We start from the raw sequence: 23,807 nt of genomic DNA on the forward strand, positions 1-23,807 counted from the left end.
GGCCGGAGAGCCTGGCCCCCGTACAGAGAGATCGCAGGAGGCCCCAGCGGTTGGACCCCCCACAATCTCAAATTTATCCCCTATCCTTAGGATAGGGGTTACGTTTTTCACCACTGGACTACCCCTTTAATCCTTCCAGTAGATATTGGCTGCTGAAGTTGAGTTGTTCTTTTCTTTCTGACCACAGTGCTCTCTGCTAACACCTCTGCTTGTCTCAGGAACTGTCCAAAGCATTAGAGGTTTGCTATGGGGATTTCCTCCTACTCTGGACAGTTCCTGAGACAAGCAGAGGTGTCAGCAGAGAGTACTGTGGTCAGAGAGAAAAGAACAACTCAACTTCAGCAGCTGATAACTACTGGAAGGATTAAGATTTACAAAGTAATTTACAAATTAATTTACAAAAACAAAAAAGTTTTTTTCCTGGAATAACCCTTTAAGGGTAGTGTCACATGTGCAATATTTTGCTGCAGCTTATTTTCCTACCCATTGAAATCCAAGGGTAGCAAAATCAGCTGCAGAAAATATGTAGCAATATAGGCACATATGACCCTACAGAATGTCTATGTGGAGAAATTTCGGGCGGTCATTCTGTGCACAGCAGGTGCCGACCGACCAACTGAGGACCGCTCGGATATGCGCCGTCACCAATGAGCACGTTCGTAATTTTTTCGGTGGAACCTGGAATTTTAATTTCCACCAACGAAATTCAGTGTGCACAGTGTAGCAGAATTCCAATGAAAACAATGGGAGGCTGCTGCACCGGAATTTCCTAGCAGAATTCCTCTGCTTGGAAAATCTGTAGTGTGAAGGCTCCCTTAGACATCTGCCTACATAGCCATACAATGTCCTGGAGCTCAAAATTCTGGAAATTTGTATTTTTACATAAACTTATGCAATATATCTATCCTTACATGGCATATCCATTACGTTCCTATTAAGAGGCCTTACACAGAATGCAGGATATACAATGGATAATACCATTTCTCACCTACGTATGTAAAGAACTTCTCAGAACTGGAAATATGCAAGATTAAGTGAGAGCAGGACTCAATCAGTAAACTGGACTGAAGAATACTACAAGACTCTTTCCTGGTTAAAATGGCCGATAACAGAAAACAATAGACTGCAAAAGGGAAAAGTTTAGTGCCCCCCCCCCTAATGTAGTCCACTCCACCGTAAGACCACTTTTCAATACTTTATAACAGTGGTCTCCACACCGTGGACCTCCAGCTGTTGCAAAACTACAACTCCCAGCATTCCCGGACAGCCGCTGGCTGTCCGGGAATGCTTGGAGTTGTAGTTTTGCAACAGCTGGAGGTCCACAGTTTGGAGACCACTGCTGTAAAATTTTAACTAGTAAGAAACCTGCTATAGTGAATGGGCTTATACATTATTTAGGATGGACTCTACTGTAAAAAAAAAAAATAAAAAATAAAAAATAAAAAATATATATATATATATATATTTTTTTTTTTTTTCTAGATTTGTTTGTTTTTAAATGTCCGTACGAATAAACAATCACTGTAAGTAAGGTGGTGATACTAATCCTATGGAAGTTCCAGCTTCATGAATATCTGTGGCCGGCGACTGGTAGGTCTAATTAGATTGTCATTTTGATTGATTCCTCCATTGATTCTGGAGGAATGCAGAATGTGTGCATCAAATGTTATGTACCTCTGGGCAGAACTGGTTCTCGTTGAGGAGAGATCCAGATTCACAGGCAATGCACCATGGGAGAAAGAACTATGCAAAATAAGTTCTCTTCCCTCTCTATAGAGCAGTGCTTCCTTACCAGCGTGCCCCCAGCTGTTGCAAAACTACAACTCTCAGCAGGCTGAGAGTTGTACTTTTGCAACAGCTGGGGGCACGCTGGTTGGGAAAAACTGGTCTACATAGTTGTCTTATTTCTGAAGAGCTACTTAAAAGTAGAAATCCACTAGAAAAGAAACATTTTTTTAAACAGATTTGTAAATTACTTCTATTAAAAAATCTTAATTCTACCAGTACTTATCAGCTGCTGTATGCTCCACAGTAAGTTTTTTTCTCTTTGAATTTCCTTTCTGTCTGACCACAGTGCTCTCTGCTGACACCCCTGTCCATTTTAGGAACTGTCCAGAGCAGGATAGGTTTTCTATGAGGATTTTCTCCTGCTCTGGACAGTTCCTAAAATGGACAGAGGTGTCAGCAGAAAGGAAATTCCAAAAGAAAAGAACTTCCTGTGGAGCATACAGCAGCTGATAAGTACTGGAAGAATTAAGATTTTTTTAATTGAAGTTATTTACAAATCTGTTTAACTTTCTGGAACCAGTTGATTTAAAAAAAAAAAAATAAAATACATAAAAATGGATGTTTTCCAGTGGAGTACCCCTTTGCAAAATGTATATGTGTATATATATATATATATATATATATATATATATATATATATATATACACACACACATATACATACACATACATACATACACACACATACATACATACATATATATATATATATATACACACACACACACACACACACACATATACACACATTTATTTATTATGCACATACATACACACACACATATACGGTATATATTTATTATGCACATACACACACATACATATACGGTATATATTTATTATGCACATACATACACACACACATATACGGTATATATTTATTATGCACATACATACACACACACACACACGCATATACGGTATATATTTATTATGCACATACACACACATACATATACGGTATATATTTATTATGCACATACACACACATACATATACGGTATATATTTATTATGCACATACATACATACACACACACACGCGCATATACGGTATATATTTATTATGCACATACACACACACATATACGGTATATATTTATTATGCACATACATACACACACACACACGCATATACGGTATATATTTATTATGCACATACATACACACACACACGCATATACGGTATATATTTATTATGCACATACATACACACACACACGCATATACGGTATATATTTATTATGCACATACATACACACACACACGCATATACGGTATATATTTATTATGCACATACATACACACACATACATATACGGTATATATTTATTATGCACATACATACACACACATACATATACGGTATATATTTATTATGCACATACATACACACACATACATATACGGTATATATTTATTATGCACATACATACACACACATACATATACGGTATATATTTATTATGCACATACATACACACACATACATATACGGTATATATTTATTATGCACATACATACACACACACACACTGAATATATTGGAAACAATTACATCTAATAGTCCTACACACAATACTTCCTAATACTGCATTCCACATAGGACAAAGGTCTTCTAAGGTCTCTCTCCCCTCAAAGTTACCTTCTCCACCCCCTCCTCACATCATTATACCATAAGCTCCCGTGCAGATTTAATAAACCCATGTACACCTGCCACCAGCCTAGTAATGGTTAATGGCACCGTCCGCCCTGCGAAAGTGGACTAAATACTTCAGCTGCCTCTGCTGTAAACCTTTGCATTGTTCACATACTAGACCAACACGGACAAGGAGCGCCCCCCTCCATCACTGGACACTTTCGCAAGATGTCCTGGTGAGGGGACTTGGGCTCTTGGGGGGGGGGGGGGGATTCTTCGCCATACGGCAAAACATTCAAACAAGTGCGGTTGTCCTATGACGAGATACAAAAAGACTCAATATCCGATCAGATCCCACGCCAATAAATAAAGCAACTTTGTACATCCCGAGACGACAGACCTAAGACCGTAACCGGATCGCAACGTCGCAGGCTTAATTGGGATTCAAATCTTTCCCAATGTATATGGCGGAAAATAATCTTGGAATGCCCCAATTGGCCATACGGTGAGGACAGATTACAAGCATACCTCTCTGTTTTCGCCCTCTCTCTCTGCAAGCGCTGGTGCCCGGCGCAGGTACCGTGTGGCAATCAATTTGTTCTGCAGACAGAACGGCTTCCTTAGAATACTAATGAAAATAACATCCTTCTCTCTCCTTCGACTTGACTCCCCAGTGCCCAGGTCCTGACCAGTACAGAGAAGGGAGGAGAGACTATCCTCTAAGACACTACTGGTACTAATCAACAGTATGCGTGTCAGGGCATAGGATTAAAACCTTTACTACGCTTGAATCACTCGGAGCAGCTAAGCGTATGCAGAACAAGGTCAGTATTAAACACGTATACACACACACACAAGCAAGTCGACTTGAGTGCACTAATTCATCACTCAGTACCATTGACTGACTTCTACCTCCGGGGATTGCAATTACATCTTAGGGCAGGGTTTCCCAACCAGGGTGCCTCCAGCTGTTGCAAAACTATAACTCCCAGCATGCCCAGACAGCCTTCGCTGGGAGTTGTAGTTTTGCAACAGCTGGAGGCACCCTGGTTGGGAAACACTGTCTTAGGATAACGATATCCTAAAAAAAAAAGAAAAAAATGCAATCTGTGTAATGCAGATAAGGGTCGGTTTGCACCTACTTCACTTTATTGGAAGCATTTTGACTTGATAAAAAAGGGAGGAATCACGAAAGCTTGCCTCTACAAAATACTGTTAGTCCAATAACAAGGTATTACGAGATTCTGCAACGTTTGCATCTGCATCACTGGACTGCTACAAACTACGAAAAAAAAAAAAACGACAAATAAATGAGATTAAAAAAAAAATAATAATATATATATATATATATATATATATATAATAAAAAATATAAATATAGATATGTATTAAAAAAAAAAAAAAAATATATATATATTTTAATATATATAATATATATATATTTTTTTTAAATATATATATATATATATATATATTTTTTTTTAAACATATATATATATATATATATATATATTTTTTTTTTAAATATATATATATATATATATATATATATATATATATATTAATAATTATTATTATATATATAAAACACACATGTAAATAATAAACAAACAAAAATAAATTATATATATATATTATATATTTTTTTTTATATTCGATCCGGGTTGCTCCATTTGGGCGACAACAGAAAATTGCCAGCGCACGGCTTGTTACGCCACCATAGCATCAAACAGCAGGTAACCTCTTTGTCCGGAGACGTCTGAGAGGGCAGACACAAAAAATCTGCCAAGCTCTTCCCCTTCAGTGAGCACCTACTTCTGCAAAAACCAGTGAGAGAAGAGCGCTCAGCCATGAAACATCTTATTAACCTTTCAAAAGGAAGAAGAAGAAAAGCAACAAATAAAAGAATACAAAAAAAAAAAAAGAAGAACAGAGTTAACACCTAATAACTAAAGATCAAAAAGATAAATAAAAAATGAAAATGTAAAAATTGAATAAAAAAAATAAAAATAAAATAAAAAAAAGTTTTGCGCATGCCAGATAGTAGAGTGACTGAGATTAGCCGGTCTCTGCTCCCCGGTGGCCCGTATCACACGTTTAGGCTAATGCCGATGACAAGGATGTAAGATCAATGTCCCGAGCTCTCCATACGATCATTTCCATTCTCCATGGCTTGCTCGCTGCACCGTACTTTAATCACTGACATCCAATATATAAGCAGCCGCGGATGAGACATCATGAAAAAGGGACAATAATCAATAACCCAGGCTATCGCCCTTGACATGGTGACATTGCACTGCGGTCATGTGATACCACTCGCTTTTTTTTCGTGTGTGTCCACCCCCCCCCCCCCCCCCCCCACCTGGCTGGTGACCTTGTCCTTTCCATGACCCGAAGCCTCTTGCATTAAGGCACCGGCGGCTCCTCCCTATGCTGTCTCAGCAAGGTCGATCGGGTCATCATGTCCCCCATCTATAATCCGCCACCATTTGTCAGCGGGGAGGCTTGAAGGAGGCACGCTCGGCTACAAGGAGAGAATGCCCAATTAGGCAGCTGTCACACAAAGCATTGGATGCAAAATTATCCCCTGTCAAAAGAAAGAGCAGCTGCGGGTGCCAATTACAACAAGCTTCCCACCCTTTGGGTGCCGGAAACCGTACAGAAACAAAAACCAAGGGAGAAGCTGTCACAACATGGCATTGAACTACGGCGCTGATGTTACACGACCAAGACTGTGTCCAGAAGGTCACAACGAAAAAACAATGCACCTCAGTGACCCCATGCAAGCATCACAGGGTTTAAAAGCAACGTCTATTGCAGTATTCCCCGACCGGTGTGCCTCCAGCTGTTGCAAAACTACAACTCCCAGCATGTCCGGACAGCCTACAGACCATGGCTGTGCCCAGAAGGTCGCCACAAAGAAAAACAATGCCCCCCAGTGATCCCATGGAAGCATCGCAGGTGTTAAAAGCAATGTCTATTGCAGTATTCCCTGACCGGTGTGCCTCCAACTGTTGCAAAACTACAACTGCCAGCATGCCCGGACAGCCTTCGACAGCCTGCGGACCAAGGCCGTACCCAGAAGGTCACAACGATAAAAAAATGCACCTCAGTGACCCCATCGAAGCGTCACAGGAGTTAAAAGCAATGTCTATTGCAGTATTCCCCGACCGGTGTTCCTCCAGATGTTGGCAAACTGCAACTCCCAGCATGTCCGGACAGCCTACAGACCATGGCTGTGCCCAGAAGGTTGCAACAAAGAAAAACAATGCCCTTCAGTGACCCCATGGAAGCATCGCAGGGATTAAAAGCAACATCTATTGCAGTATTCCCCAACAATAGTCCGGTGTGCCTCCAGCTGTTGCAAAACTAAAACTCCCAACATACCCAGACAGCTGGCATGTTGGGAGTTGTAATTTTACAACAGCTGGGGGCACACCGACCTATCAAAATAGGTAACGCACACCTGCTGACACAAATGACTCCCAGAATCCGATTAGTGACGGACGCCGGGGAAAACGTTCACCTGCTACATTACTGGGCGATAATCCGACGTCTATCCGAGTGACCTCAATGGCACGCCACAGGGACAAGGTTAAGGACACAGTACAACGTGAGGAAGGGGGCATTAGAAGAGATGTAGAAGAGTAAATAAGACAATACAGCGAAGAAATGAAACATTTTATTAAAAGAAATGTAGAAAATAAAATGATAAAGTAAATAAAATAACCCTTTCTTTTAAACATTTTAGTGCTTTAGTATACTTTTGTATGATAATTTGATGATCTAACTATTATACATATATATATATATATATATATATATATATATATATATATATATATATATATTATTTTTAAGAAGTGTGTGTGTATATAATATAAATATATAACACTTAAACACCACAATGTAACTCCAAGTCAATCACACTTCTGTGAAATCCCACTGTCCACTCAGGAAGAACACTGATTGACAATCAATTTTACATGCTGTTGTGCTAATGGAACAGACAACAGGTGGAAATTATAGGCAAATAGCAAGACACCTCCAGTAAAGGTGTGGTTCTGCAGGTGGCGACCACAGACCACTTCTCTGTTCCTATGCTTCCTGGAAAATGGCTTCCAGCAGTACACAAATGTGCATGTGTTCACTCAAACGGTCATTAACAGACTCCATGAGGGTGGTACACAGGTGCGGGTTGTGCTTACAGCCCCACACCTTACAGGACGTTTGGCATTTGCCAGAGAACACCAAGATTGGCAAATTCGCCACTGGCGCCCTGTGCTCTTCACAGATGAAAGCAGGTTCACACTGAACACGTGACAGAGTTTAGAGACGCCGTGGAGAATACTGTGACATCACTGTGTGTATTATCCCTGTACTGTGGCATCACTGTGTTTATTATTCCTGTACTGTAACATCACTGGGTATATTATCCCTGTACTGTGACATCACTGGGTGTATTATTCCTGTACTGTGACATCACTGTGTCTATTATCGCTGTACTTGGACATCACTGTGTATTATCCCTGTAATGTGACATCACAGTGTATTATCCCTGTACTGTGACATCACTGTGTGTATTATCCCTTTACTGTGACATCACTGGGTGTATTATCCCTGTACTGTGACATCACTGGGTGTATTATCCCTGTACTGTGACATCACTGGGTGTATTATCCCTGTACTGTGACATCACTGGGTGTATTATCCCTGTACTGTGACATCACTGTGTATTATCCCTGTACTGTGACATCACTGTGTATTATCCCTGTACTGTGACATGACTGTGTATTATCCCTGTACTGTGACATGACTGTGTATTATCCCTGTACTGTGACATGACTGTGTGTATTATCCCTGTACTGTGACATGACTGTGTATTATTCCTGTACTGTGACATCACTGGGTAGATTATCCCTGTACTGTGACATCACTGGGTAGATTATCCCTGTACTGTGACATCACTGTGTATATTATCCCTGTACTGTGACATCACTGTGTATATTATCCCTGTACTGTAACATCACTGTGTATTATCCCTGTACTGTAACATCACTGTGCATTATCCCTGTACTGTAACATCACTGTGTATTATCCCTGTACTGTAACATCACTGTGTATTATCCCTGTACTGTGCCATCACTGGGTATATTATCCCTTTACTGTGCCATCACTGGGTATATTATCCCTGTACTGTGACATCACTGTGTGTATTATTCCTGTATTGTGACATCACTGTGTGTATTATTCCTGTATTGTGACATCACTGTGTGTATTATCCCTGTACTGTAACATCACAGTGTACATTTCTCCTATACTGTGACACCACAGCATGCAGAGTTCTTCATGTACTGAACCTCCTATCGTCTGTGGTCACATGGGGTCCCATGGTTACTGGTTTTGTCATAGCAAACAGTGCATCCTACACTGGTGGATTCTGCAATACTGTGTTTCACATGGTTACCCACCCATATTAGTGTTGGTCACCCTAACTCATCAGGTCACTGCATTCAGTTTTTAACCTACACTATAAAAATTCCTCTGCTACATGCCATGTGAGTTTGTGGCTTTAAAGACTACAATGATGTACATTTTAAAAAAAATAAATAAAAAAAAGCGCTTATATTTATTGGGCAGGCATTTCCCCATCTCGTATTTTCACTAATTTTAAAGTTTTAATTTTTCTCAATTCTTTTGGAATAGAGTGTTAAAAGCAGATGTAAACGCCAATGTGATGCACCTCACTTTCTAAATAAATAGGTCAATGGATTAACATCCTATTAGATATGTCACTCATTTTTACTGACTGCTGACACAGTTTGGCGTAGTTTCCAAAATAAGTAAGCAAAAGCGCAGAACTGGCATTAAAGAGCAAACTTTCCGCTTACAGCTGAAGGAGATCCTGGAAATAAAAATAATAAAAAAATTTGGCGGTGCTGAGATACACTGACTATCATTTCCTCCTCCAGACGGCCAAGCTACATTCCCAGAGAGGCAAAACAATTGGAGACAGAAGTGACTGAGAGGAGACTCATCACCGAAATCATCATTAACTATTAGTGCACATACACCTAGGTCAGTGTTTCCCAACAAGTGTGCCTCCAGCTGTTGCAAAACCACAACTTCCAGCACGCCCAGACAGCCAATGGCTGTCCGGGCATGCTGGGAGTTGTAGTTTTGCAACAGCTGGAGGCCCACTGGTTGGGAAACACAGATTTAGACAATGCTTACAGTGTAATTCCCCATTACAACAGTGGAAAGTCTGTTGTCCGGGCATGCAGAGAGCTGAAGTTTTGCAACAGCTGGAGGCACCCTGGTTGTTCTAGATGTTCCGGCAATAAATATTTTATAGCACTGCATAAAGAAAAATGCTTACAGTGCAATTCCCTAATACAACAGTGGAAGGTCTCCAATGTGTACCAATACTAGATATGAGTGGTAAACCTTAAGGGGGTCCTCCACTGGAGAAAAATATTATATATATATTATATATATACATTTTTTTTTTTTTTTTTTTTTTTTTTTTTTTTTTTTTTACAACTGGTGCCAGATACAGATTTGTAAATTATTTCTATTTAAATATCTTAATCCTTCCGGTACTTATCAGCTGCTGTTTGCTACACAGGAAGTTCTTTTTGAATCCCCATAGCAAACGTCTCCTGCTCTGGACAGTTCCTAAAATGGACAGAGGTGTCAGCATAGAGCACTGTGGTCAGACAGAAAAGACATTCAAAAAGAAAATAACTTCCTGTGTAGTATACAGCAGCTGATAAGTACTGAAAGGATTACTCTTTCTAATTAGAAGTAATTTACAAATCTGTTTAACTTTCTGGCACCAGTTGATTAAAAAAAAATGTTTTCCAGTGGAGTACCCCTTTAAGTGGGGTTATCCACCATAAAGTGATTTTAGTACTTATCTGGCAGACATTATTAAGAGACATGTTTAGAGAGGATCCGTGCTTGTCTTAGGGTTAAATGGCTATGTTTCGAGATTACCAATATGCTGAGGCTATCTTTTTGGGAACTGGCTATTTCCTGTTCGAGTTCGTTCTCTCAAACTACAGATCCAATAGCTCCTTGTTTGTAAGTGTGAGGTCAATTTTTTCCACTCCAATACATCAAACACCCCATCCACTAAAACACACCTGTGCTGCCTTCAATGTAATAGATCAGTGTTTTCTGACCAGAGTGCCTCCAGCTGTTGCAAATTCTTGCAGAATGATCTTCCTCCCACCCAGCGGTTGCTTCACCCATTGAAGCAAAGACACGCTCCCTCTGATCACTTAACAAGTGATGTAATCACTCGGCCACACTGCAACCTGGGAAAACCTGAGACAACAGTAATTTTGTATGCTGTTAAAAATAAACACTGGGGGCAAAAATCACAAAAGAATTGCAAGACCAACACAGGCACAGACACTATATTATGAACAAAACTAACTTTAAAATCCCATAATACCTCTTTAACTACCTACCAATAAGTCCATGCTTGTAGGCTGTGCCGATTTTGAATAAGGAGGAAGCTTTGACCAGCCTTAACCATAACGGCACCAGTATGTGCGCGACCGCTTGGACTAATCATAATAGCAAAAATCATTTTCTACCACGTCTGACAGATGGTCCCCTTGAGACAGATGTCATATCGAGAGACGCAAGCCTGGTAACTGCTACTGTCCAAACAACAAATGACTGATCAAAAAAAAAAATTTGTGAAAAATCACACAGTCTACGACCAGACTAAAAGCTTCTTTCACACTACAAAATTCTCAGTTTTTAAACATCCGTATGAAGTTCCATCTGAAAACGGCAGTAACACAATCCTATATGGCAGGTAGAAAATACCATTACAGTCTATGGGATTTTTCTAATAGCCGTTTTAACAAGTTATAGTGCGTTATTGATAGCGGCCGTTATTTTGTGATGGAACATAGTAATGGAAGAAATAGTTCATGAACTATTTCTCCCGTTACTATCTTTGGTCACAAAATAACGTCCGTTATAAATAACTGACTATAACGGGTTAAAAAGGCTATTCGAAAAATCCCAGAGACTATAATGGGATTTTCTACCGGCCGTATAGGATTGTGTTACTGCCGTTTTCAGCTGATTTTTAAGATGGAACTTCATACGGATGTTTAAAATCGGAGAATTTTGTATTGTGAAAGGGGCCTAAAAGCTTCCGAGTATGACATAAAAATGTGAAATCGAGGTAGCTTCATACAAACAATATACGATACGGTACAAAAAGTTTATTTATTGAAAAGTAGCCATAAAGAGGTTGTCCACTTTTACCAATCTTTTTGCTTTGAACAGCCACTTGACGATAAGCTGTGATCTTAGCCGATCAGGAAGATAGAAGCAAGTGTTCAATTTCCCTGCAGAACCTCCATAAGCCAAATGGAACATTACACAGTGTCCTTTGAACCCAATGAGCAGAGTTGGGTCCTTCAGTGCGAGATAAACTCTTTGAAGCTGTTCTTTTGACCCACTTAGTCAGAAGAGCGTGCATGTGTTCCCAATATTAACAGGTAGAATAAGTTATGGCTTCCAGTAAGACCAAAAGAATCTGGAATTGAAATTCAACATGTATGATCTATGTGATGGAGGATAGTCGAGAGGTCCCCTTACATGCAAGTTACACTTTTTCCTACAGTGCAAGGGGGCTTTTAGACCTATTGTCAATGGCATGCAGTATATTTTAGCCACTATAATATCTTCTAAGTTATCCCAGTGACAGGAAGCAGAGCAGAAAACCTCATGAGAATGCAATGTCGTGAATTCACGGTACTGTATCTTATAACCTTACAAAAATATGAAGGCTAGTGTGTTCCAATTATATTGGAGGAGATGGAACTTACCACTATAGGGTTATAACCAATTGTACTGGCTTCAGCATCTTTTTGCTGGAAATACCTTTGGAAGTTGTGTGGTCTTTTCATTGATAGTGTGGTGTTGTCTCTGCAGCTCCATCCTCCCTACCAAGATGACATATTTCATCCTCTGCTGTCTCCGGAACGCTTGGCTAAATTTTGCCTATAGTTCTGCCCTGTGTGAGGTCATCACCTATGGCCAGCTCTTACAGCAATGTTTTCCCAAACAGTGTCTCTCCAGTTGTTACAAAATTGCAACTCTCAGCATGCCCAGACAGCCAATAGCTGTCCGAGCATGCTGGGAGTTTTAGTTTTGATACAGCAGGAGAAACACGGTTTGAAAAACACTGTCTTACAGCCAATATATTACTAACTCTGTCATGTACGTTTACACATAAATGCATATATTTACAGCATTTTGCCAGACGCAGAGAAGCAGACAGGTAATGAATATATCAGCTTTATAGTTTTATTTGACTATACTGGAACTGTAAAGTTAGAGTAGTTCATAATATAGTGTCTGTACCTGTGTTTGATGGTGGTCTTGCAATTCTTATTTGACCTTTGCCCCAATGTTCATTTTTATCAGCATACAAAATGAATGTTGTCTTAGCTTTTCCCAGGTTGCAGTGCGTCCTGAGGCATATCATCAGTCAGGTGTTAAAAGAAGCCCTTCTGTATTTTAAAGGGTTTAACAAGCACTGGGTGTGGGGCTGGAATCGTTCTCCACAGGGCTACAGCTGTACTGCAATGGGTGGGGTGGCTGATGTGTGGGAGGGAGAAAAGTGACATTACACTTACAAACAAGGGATCCTGGAACTTGCAGTTGGAAGGAAGGAACTCCAACAGGAAATAGCCATTTCAAAAAAAGAAATCAGCAGAATTATATGGTGGACTCACAACACAGCCACTTAGCCCCAAGGAAAGCACGGATCCTTCCTGAGCATGGCCATTATCGTCTGGAAGGTAAGTACTAGTAAATCCCCTAATGGTGGATAACCCCTTTAATAGTGTCAGATAGATAAGAGATAAATCTTTATTGATGAAATTGGCCAAATTATCGATGAGTCTATGACCACATCCCAAGGTAACAAGTCATAGCTAAAATCAAAGGTTAGACATAAAATAACAAAAAATAATTCTTCATAAAAGACGACCGCGTTCTACAGTGCGAGAATATCCCTTTAAATAATTGAAATCCTCTCCATCAACTACAAAGCTGTTTTGAAGCAGTTTAGCTTTGTTCTTTACATGTGTTCTAATTAAGTAAGAAATGACCTTGTCATCACACACAGCAGAAATCCTGGATTATGTCTTACAGCGAAAAGGGAGTAAGAAAAAATAAAAAAGGAAATAAAATAAGCACCTCGTCTACTGATGAGCGGTGAAGTTTTGGTTGGCTGGATGCTGTAGCAGTTTCGCTGCATAATTTTTGTGTGCGCTGAATGTCACAGGGCGGGTTAGATTGACCTTGAGATGCATCAGCAACACAGCAAGGGTCGAGATGCCTGCAGGCGTCCTTGTACTGGATTTACAAGACAAAAACCTTCAAACTGGCTGAAGGACATCTTAAATCTCTTCAAAGGTTTTCTGAACTAATCTGGGCTGCTCTTAGCCGGATCTGTGCCAGTATGAAAGGCAAAATGAAAAACAAGGCCTTTGACAGGCATGTGGTCTCTTTCTTAACCCTTTCGGGATGGCAGAAATGTTTATTGTGGTGACATTTAGTTTCTTTGTTTGTTTTTTAGGCGATGACAATCCTACGGCCACGCAACAAGCTTATGATGGAGTGGCTACGTTCTCAATGGTATTGGCTGCAATAATAAGCGGCACTACCATATTGTGAACTGTCTTTAAATGCCGCAATGTCTACACATTTTGAATCGCTTTACTTGTACCATTATCGAAAAATAAATAGGCATATATGGTTTAGGCTGTGTTCAAATGTTGTGGCTAGTTAGCCCTACCGCAAATAAACATTGGATGCGTTTATGCTGCTAAGTGAAGCATTTTACTGTGATTATGGAAAATGCCTTAAAAAAATTTAAAAAAATGTTGTCCTTTTTACAGCGATTTCGGTCATTCCGTGTAAAACTCTGCTTTTCTACCTAATTCTTACTTATGAATTTATGTATTTTATTTGTCTTTGGATACCACTACCATTAAGTAAGAAAGGCACCCAAACTGTGGACCCCCAGATGTTTTAAAACTACGACTCCCAGAATGCCCAGACTGCAGATGGCAGTGGTATCCAAATTATGGACCTCCAGATTTTCCTCAACCAGGGTGCTTCCAGCTGTTGCAAAACTACGACTCCCAGCATGCCCGGACAGCCGAAGGCTGTCAGGGCATGCTGAGAGTTGTAGCTTTGCAACAGCTCGAAGTACATTAGTTTGAAAGCAGCTGTCTAATGCCATGGTTGTGCTGGTTTGAAGGGTGGAAGACTGGGGTTCCCAAATTACCAACAACTGGACCTCCACAGATCTTACATAGTGCCTATCCAACCAGATCTCCACAGATCTTACATAGCGCCTATCCAACCAGACCTTCACTGATCTTACATAGCGCCTATCCAACCAGACCTCCACCAATGGTACACAGCACCTATCCAACCGGTCCTCCACCGATCTTACATAGTGCCTCTCCAACTGGACCGCCACTCAACTTACATAGCGCCTAGCCAACTGGAATAGCAACCCCCCTCTCGGGAATGACACTCAGGGGATACTGTGGGATAATTTGATCTTAATTGCACAATTACAAAAACACAATTGTTATTAAACAATTCCCCGATACAGTCTGACAAGCCTAGACTGTAACCATATAAGAGTATATAAACTCCAGGGACAAAATTATTCATGTCATCTCCTAGGAGTCTCTTTGGTTTTTCTGACTTAAGCATGAAAAAAAAAAAAAAAAGGAAAGAAAATTTCATTAATTGAAATGTGAACCAGGAATCTGAAAGAAATTATTATTTTGACCTTAAGGAATTCACCTTTAAATCTCCAGCTAGGGCTAATATTGACTCAGATTGCATCAAACACATTGAAATAATAGGCCCGAGCGAATATAGAAGGTAAATAAGGAGGAATAGATTTCTGCAGCAGGAAGCTGATCGTATCTCTCGTGTCTCGCATCGGTAACAGTGGTTACATTTAGTCAGTGCGAGAAAATTCCAGCTAGTAAAAGCTTGCTATGACAATGCCTCCAAGCATCTTCAGCGTATAGGTCACAGATGTCTTTGGGGGAAGACAGAAGAGGTGAAAGCGAGACCAATACTGCCTATATAGAGCGATCGCGTTCACTCGCCATGCATCATGCCATCTATTTTGAACATCTCTGCATAGTTGGGAGGAAGCAACACCCAACAGTGACAAGAAAAATGGCACAAGTCAGCAGAATGGCAAGCAAAAGTCAAATAGATGACATGGAATGGAGCCCTACAGGAGTTTAATATTTTTGTAACAAAAAGGAATGTTATACCATTGAATGTAGCAGAGTTGGACTTGTTATTTAAGGCTTGGTTCAGACTGCCACTGGGCTCTGCTATATGGGGCTCCGTTGGCAATTCCTTCCCAACATTTGGGAATTTAGTGGAGAAAAAAATAAATAAAAAATTAACAATTTTTTTTTCTCCACTAAACTCAGATAAACTACCAGATCCTCGACAGACCCCTCGACAGTCAATAGGATCTGTCGGGACCTGATGGAGTCAATTGTGCTCCGATCCGTTTTAGGGCAAAAAAAAATAAAATAAAAGCCAAAACGCACCTAGAACAGGGTGAAACACCAAAGCTATATGAACCTAGCCTAATGGGGTTATCTCAACTGGACAACTGCTGTCCATATGCCCTATTAGCTGATCGCTGCTTTTAGAAGACTGTTGCTCCTTACCTGGAAGCTATTCAAGCATGTACTTCTAGAGGCAAGGCTGGTCTAAACCAGGTCCACTATTTATGGGCCTAAAAGCAACTTTAGTAACAGTCAGAGAATATGATATGGTCATCTAAATTAGTGAGGTGCCTGCCAACATTCAATACCTCCAAAGAGGCAGAGCGTAGAAGGATACAAAGAGGGTCTCTGGAGGACCCAGGATGTCCGTATATTACACAGACATTCTATTGATTTTATTACACAACATGTAATATTTCATATGCCCTGTAGGGCAAATGGACGTTTGCTACCAGATCCCCATGAAGATTACAGATGATCTTGGGGAACCTGTGATTACCTGATTTCCAGGTACACTTCTAACAAGGAGGAATGGTTTTCCAGGGCTAAAACACTGGGGGATAGGGAGTTCCGATTCCTGAGGACCTGCTGATCCCTAAAACACTGGAGCTTCTTTATTATCTATCCAGGCACAATGGCCAGTCCTGGGGTGGGATGCAGATGGTTCTCCTAAAATGGTTCCTTGTCTCATCTGGAGCCAAGTAAGTAGTGTAGCTGGTGGCGTACATCAAATAAGGATGTAGAGAGGTTGCCAAATTACAGTATGCGATCAAATAGTAGAAAAATGTGTCTGAATTTATCATGGGCCCAATATTTTCAGGATACAAGCTTTGCCAATCTATATATTATAGTCAACTTTAGATCTGTCCATTCAGATAAAGGAGGACTGTTGACTTCCAGACCGTGGAAAGAAGAATCCTGGCAGTTGATAGCAGGGCCCTAATGAGGATAAGCAATTTACACTGTATAGTACTGGGAAAGATATGTAAGAAAACTATTTCTGAAAGAGTAGAGAGATCTGGGTGATTATGAAGTAAAGCTGGCCAAGAGCTCATAACCTAGGACAGTGCCACAACATATGCCGAAAAATACCACACACACACAATCTGAGGGCAGGTGTGGTGCTGGTTTTAGAAGAAAGCAGCTATTTTATGTAATCCTGGATAACTTCTTTCTAGGAATGCAATGGCATATGTTTATGACGGGAAAGGGTAAATAGAAAGCCCGCCTATGCTTTCTATTCTAAAGACTGGAACCTTTTTTGTGAACGAGCTTTACTATGCTGTCCGGTGATGTCAAGAGTCAAACCTCCACTGATGGCTTACTCTCCTGGTTCTAAAACCATCATGGCATATCTGTAAAGTATTTTGTAAAACAAGTGATCATAGAAGTCTTGTGTGTGTGTGTAGACTGTTCTGAAAAAGGTCATGCATTCTAAAATTTTACTTCTTCTTTCACCTCGCCCCAGGTAACTGCTCAGACGACAAGATGTTTCCTTTTAGAAAACTGATGTAACCAGTTATTATTAGACAACATAAGACGACAGCAACCTCGTGTTACACAAAAAGGACAAGAAACTCTGCCATAGGTCACCAATACGGTGGGGAGGGGTATACTAGACAAAGATTATACGCAACTTGGTTGATATGTTCATTCCTCCCCCCTGTTATATTATGTAATATCTTATGGTCACTTATCTTACTCAAACTCCTCAATGGTGGATCTGCTCAGTTGAGCTGACATTACTGTAGAAGCTGTAAAGACAATCATATTCTACGGAGGAGGAGAGAGGCTGAAGTAAACGGGGGTAATATTAGACAAGGATAGTTTTCATAGGCCTTATTCACACAATTGTTTTGGGATACGTCACCAGTTTATGTTGAGATTCTGGTAAAATGTATGCTAGCAAGCCCGTTGATAGAGATGAGCGAACTTACAGTAAATTCGATTCGTCACGAACTTCTCCACTCGGCAGTTGATGACCTTTCCTGCATAAATTAGTTCAGCTTTCCGGTGGGCTGGAAAAGGTGGATTCAGTCCTAGGAGACTCTTCTAGGACTGTATCCACCTTTTCCAGCCCACCGGAGCACCTGAAGGCTGAACAAATTTACGCAGGAAAAGTCATCAATTGCCAAGCGGAGAAGTTCGTGACGAATCGAATTTACTGTAAGTTCACTCATCTCTACCCGTTGACTTTAAATGGACCCAACATAATTTAAATAAAAACTATAAAAGTATACGTTGGGGGAAAAAATAAACCGAGCATAGTCACCAGAAAGATTATGGGGGAGATTTATCTAAAACTGTGCAAAGGAAAGGTTGCCCAGTTGTCCGTAGCAACCAATCAGATCGCTTCTTTCATTTTGCAGAGGCCTTATTAAAAATGAAAGAAGCAAGCTGATTGGTTGCTATGGGCAACTTTTCCAATGAACAGGTTTTGATAAATCTCCCCCTATGTTTAGTCTAATAAAAAGTCAACAGGCCTGCCGTGGATATGAGACCTAATACTCATTGGCTGGTACCCTGACATATACTATAGTCGTATCCCAAAAATCTGATGTGAATCTGAGGGAAGACACACAGAAATTATACATGTCTGATCTAATATATCTTAGGTATTCAAACGGTAGACCACCGGATGGTGTAAAACTACGACTCCCAGCACGCCCGGACAGCCAACGGCTGTCCGGGCATGCTGGGAGTTGAAGTTTTGCAACAAACAGAGGTCCACTATTTGGGGACCATTGTAATAGTCTATTATATGTGTTATTTGTCCACAACAAACTGCTGTTGAGGTACAAACTACAATATGCAAATCTCCAGGGAATGGACTGCACCCAATGATACTGGTATAAATAACTCTGTAGTGATGTAAACACCAGGTGGAGAAATTAACCTTACGAGCACCTTAGAGCGACCGGGTCAGGAAAGCTAATACTGCGCTGACCCCTGGCCGATTTCCTGGAACACTAATGTATGACTGAAATATCAGCCTCCGGACCGTGATTATATTCTGAAAATATTGCTGTTTAGTTACCGTATTTAAAGAGAACTTTCTAGTGTGAAGTAACTACAAATATCAGCACCAGTGGGGGGATGCTTAAGTCTTCATGGGGTCCCTCAAGCTAGTAAGTCAATTTATTCTGGGTCAAGCACTAGAAATCGAAATTGTAACCGTATGCAAAGCTAATAACTGGTTCCAAAGCTGGCAAAATGGCATCACAAAAGGGTAAAAAAAAAATTCAGATTAGGCTACATTCCCATCACGCTTTTGCCATAGTGTTTTGAATTTTTTTTCTTGGAAAACGTATACCTCAAAAACTGACAAAACTGTATGCAATCATGTGCTCAACATGTTAGGGTGCATGGCTACAATGTTAGGGTACATTCAACCCACGATTAACCTATACGGGGACCGGATCCGGGGGGAGTGAAAACCGGCCGCTCCCATATCCCAGCCAGACTCAGCCCCCTTCTCATTCATTTGAATGAGCCAACCGGAGTCAAACATTGACTCCGGTCATCTCATTTTTGCCCCATATCAGATTTTCTGACTGGACTCAGAACCATGGTATGCTGCAGTTTTCAGTCTGGTCTGAAAACAGGATACGGGGCAAAAATGAGCTGACCGGAGTCACTGTTTGACTCCGGTCGGCTCATTCAAATGAATGAGAATAGGGCCGGTTCTTTGTCCCCATATAGGTAAAACGTGGTGTGAATTTACCCTTCTAAAAACTGTATAATTTTTTTTTTTTTTTTTTTTTTTTTTTTATAAAGGACACCAAACCCTTTGTTAACAAAACAACAGGACAGAACATGATACAAAACTGTGGTAGACTGTCGTTTTGGGCATGGGAAAACAACGCAGAAGAACTGATAAGTACAAAAACTTAGGCAGAGAAAAATTATATAATAATAAAATATTCTATTCTATAAGTACAAAAACTTGACATCTTTTTGTGTAAGTTTTTATATGGTGGTCAATGTATAAGGCAAGCAATATGGTTGTAAATACAAAAATGGATTCAAAACAGTATGGCAAAATCGTGATGTGAAAGCATGCCTTTTCAGACTGATGGAAGCTGGTGTACCATTGTCTATGCGTGGCAGCTCAAGGGTATGTTCACATACACAAATGTATAGCAATTTTCCTGCTACAAGTTTAAGCCGCAGCAGACCCCACTGAAGTCAATGTAATCTACAGTGGAAAATCCACCACAGGAATTCTGCTAAACATTCGCCCTCACCGTTTTCACAGAGCACTAGTCCTGTTGTGCAGCACTTCCAGGGTCGGCACTGGTACATGGAACTACCTGCTAAGGGCTTGTTCACACCACGATTTGTGCCTCCCAGGCAAGGATAGATCACAAAGCCTACCTTCCTCGCTCCCTAGCAGTTTTTACAGAACTTTGGTCTACTATGCAGCACTTCTGGGTTAGGCATGTGGAATTGTCAGGACACTGTTTTGGCCACTGATTGGCTTAGGCATGGGTCACACTTTGTGCCTCTGATGCACAGATACATTGGGAAACTGTCAAAATGGCGTGCTGAGGCTCAGAAAGGTATGGTCCCCAATCACTTCAATGTACATTTAGGTCATATCTCCAGTTAGAGTGTTATATATACACACACACACAAATACATACACACATACACACTCAAGGCCCAGGATAGAGGTTTCTGCCGAGACATATATATATCTCCACACTTAATACCTATAGTATTACTGATACTAATTTAGCGCACCCATGCTATGTGTATATCATCAAGCATTCTCTATACGGTTCTGAATTGTATGAAATAAAATGAGAGTCTTAATGAAACCTTCAAGGGCATGTGTAATCCAAGCATTATTGCTTCTGCGGAGGTCACTCCGGGAGACCTGTGTGGTCATCTTACCCTTGACTCAAGTCCTACAAACCTCTCCATGTAACAGGAGATTAAAAACAAGATATCTATTCGAAGCCAACACTCCATTGCAGATGAAGCCTCTATACACATTGCTTCTACATGAACATGCTGCATATAAGGCCGGCTATGGACATTTTATTTTAATAGAACATTAATATTACGTATAGTTTTAGCAGCCCCTGTACGTTTTTAGACTGGAGTTATAGCTTTGTAGACAAACCTGGATATATATGCGCTTAGATTTTAATACAACAAGCTGTGTGCTCTTGGCACTCCGTATGTGGGTAAAGGTCAGGAGAAGACCTTTCGGAAACTAGAGCGATACTACTGACCGCCAAAAACCAAAGTTGAAAGACAAACAAGTGCAGGAAGCTGTACTGTGAGAATGACCTACTGTACACAGGATTATATCTATTTCATCACAAGGAAAGAGGAAAAGTCAAAATGAAGAAAGGTCAAGAGTCCCCTTATTACATATTGTGACCTCCATACATATAGCACTGACATTTGAAAGTAGATAAGCAGGAAAGAAACAATAGAAAGACCTGTCACAAAAACCCACGGGCAAATTAAAAAACACGTGCTCAAAACAATGGCCGAATGCCGTCACAGTAATGTCAGAGCAACAACAATCCAGCATATATCTGTTAAAGCGATTGTAATACCTACATATCACAATAACAAAGATATCACCCATGAATTCATAAACAGAGTCCATCTACTGGTTTATGCCAGATTCCTAGAGCATGGAGGTCACAGCTCTTCTGTGTGTAGCATTGGTAGCGAGCACTACAATACACAAACAAAATACACAAACAGTACAGGTAAAGAGCAGTACATGTAGTACAAATAGACAGCAGTACAGTACATGTAGTACAAATAGACAGCAGTACAGTACATGTAGTACAAATAGACAGCAGTACAGTACATGTAGTACAAATAGACAGCAGTACAGTACATGTAGCAAAGGTAAGGAGCAGTGCAGCACACTTAGCACAGGTAGAGAATAGTACACATATACCGTAGATAGCAGTTCAATACATGTAGTACAAATAGAGAGCAGTACAGCACATGTAGTACAAATAAAGAGCAGTATAGTACATGTAGTACAAATAGAGAGCAGTACATGTAGTACAAATAGAGAGCAGAGCAGTACAGTACATGTAGTACAGAGAGCAGAGCAGCCCAATACATGTAGTACAAATAGAGAGCAGCCCAGTACATGTAGTACAAATAGAGAGCAGTCCAGTACATGTAGTACAAATAGACAGAGCAGTACATGAAGTACAAATAGACAGAACAGTACATGTAGTACAAATAGAGAGCAGTAGAGTACATGTAGTACAAATAGAGAGCAGTACAGTACATGTAGTACAAATAGAGAGCAGTACAGTACATGTAGTACAAATAGAGAGCAGTACAGTACATGTAGTACAAATAGAGAGCAGTACAGTACATGTAGTACAAATAGACAGAACAGTACATGTAGTACAAATAGACAGAACAGTACATGTAGTACAAATAGACAGAACAGTACATGTAGTACAAATAGAGAGCAGAGCAGTACAGTACATGTAGTACAAATAGAGAGCAGAGCAGTACAGTACATGTAGTACAAATAGAGAGCAGAGCAGTACAGTACATGTAGTACAGAGAGCAGAGCAGTCCAATACATGTAGTACAAATAGAGAGCAGTCCAGTACATGTAGTACAAATAGAGAGCAGTCCAGTACATGTAGTACAAATAGACAGAGCAGTACATGTAGTATAAATAGACAGAGCAGTACATGTAGTACAAATAGAGAGCAGTACAGTACATGTAGTACAATTAGAGAGCAGTACAGTACATGTAGTACAAATAGAGAGCAGTACAGTACATGTAGTACAAATAGACAGAACAGTACATGTAGTACAAATAGACAGAACAGTACATGTAGTACAAATAGACAGAACAGTACATGTAGTACAAATAGAGAGCAGTACAGTACATGTAGTACAAATAGAGAGCAGTACAGTACATGTAGTACAACAGCAGTACAGTTAGGGTTGCCACCTTTCTTACAAAAAAAAGATATCGGCCATGCTAATTTGCATAATTAATTATAAATATGTGACATCACAAGATACACACATGTGGGGGATATTTTGTCCTCTTCTGACCCATATAACAACTTTTTTTTTATTTCTCCTTATACGGGCCTGTATGAGGGTAATTTTTGTGCCCTGATCTGTAGCTTTTAATAGTACCATTTTTTTTATGTGACTTTTTAAATCCCTTTTTTTTTTAAATAACATTTGGGAGTTGCAGTTAGTTGTTAACTACAACTCCCAGCATGTTGGACTAAATAGTAGCATATAGTATAGGTCAGGATTTACCAACCAGGGGTGCCTCCAGCTGTTGCAAAACTACAACTCCCAGCATGCCCTGCTGGGAGTTGTAGTTTTGCAACAGCTGGAGGCACTCTGGTTGGGAAACACTGTATAGGTTATGGTGTAACATTCCAGGAGTTGGAGTAATTGGTTGGATAAATACTGGCCACTGCACAGGGTGACAAAAATACCGGTTGTGCCGGTAAAATACTGGTCAGGTGGCAACCCTAAGTACGGTACATGTAGCATAGGTAAGAAGCAGTGCAGTACAAGTAGCACAGAAAGAAGGTAGTACACAAAATAGATAGCAGTACAGTACATGTAGTACAAATAGACAGAAGTACATGTAGTACAAATAGAGAGCAGTATAGTATATGTACAAAGAGAGAGTAGTACAGTACATGTAGTACAAAGAGAGAGTAGTACAGTACATGTAGTAGAGGTACAGAGCAGCACAGTAAAGGACACACAAGTAGCACTACATATAGTTAGCAG

The 23,807-nt window shown here is 40.3% G+C and overlaps 1 protein-coding gene across 11 annotated transcripts in view; it reads right to left on the minus strand.

The window, feature by feature from the left end:
- NRIP1 (nuclear receptor interacting protein 1) overlaps positions 1-23,807 on the minus strand; it is a 113,146-nt gene that overhangs the window by 23,206 nt on the left and 66,133 nt on the right. The window contains exon 1 of one of the 11 annotated variants that reach the window (XM_056559403.1): positions 5,789-5,894. The exons of 9 other annotated variants lie outside the window; for them this stretch is intronic. The gene's annotated coding sequence lies outside the window, so the exon portion shown is untranslated. Of the gene's footprint in view, positions 1-3,954; positions 4,234-5,788; positions 5,895-23,807 lie in introns of those variants that run through there. One more of the 11 variants, XM_056559401.1, reaches the window with a different exon arrangement.

This window comes from Hyla sarda, chromosome 2 (assembly GCF_029499605.1).
Source record: "Hyla sarda isolate aHylSar1 chromosome 2, aHylSar1.hap1, whole genome shotgun sequence".
Classification (NCBI taxonomy): domain Eukaryota; kingdom Metazoa; phylum Chordata; class Amphibia; order Anura; family Hylidae; genus Hyla; species Hyla sarda.